Genomic DNA, 364 nt, shown 5'->3' on the forward strand with positions numbered 1-364 from the left:
ATAGCTGGTGGTATTCTGTATTGCTGTATAATTTATGGCTGGGATTTGAGGTCCTCTTAAGCTGGTGGTATTCTGCACTGCTGTATAATGTATTGCTGGGATTTGTAGTCCTCTTTAGCTGGTGGTATTCTGCACAGATCTGCTTCTGTGCTCTTTTCTTTTGGTGCGGCGGTGCTCCTCCTGATCCACCATGGAGGTGAGGCTTGAAATCACTTTATTAAAATATCTCCTCCATGACAGATGGGCAATGCTGGGAAAATAGAAGCAAGCCCACAAGCGGCCTCTAAATTAACAAAGCAGAACTGGAGAATGAGGCCATTTGAAGCCTCACCTCTGCAGGGGTTTAGGAAGGGCCCCCCCCCCA

The sequence above is a fragment of the Nanorana parkeri genome, unplaced genomic scaffold (genome assembly GCF_000935625.1).
Source record: "Nanorana parkeri isolate BGI_ZX_2015 unplaced genomic scaffold, ASM93562v1 scaffold1970, whole genome shotgun sequence".
Classification (NCBI taxonomy): Eukaryota; Metazoa; Chordata; class Amphibia; order Anura; family Dicroglossidae; genus Nanorana; species Nanorana parkeri.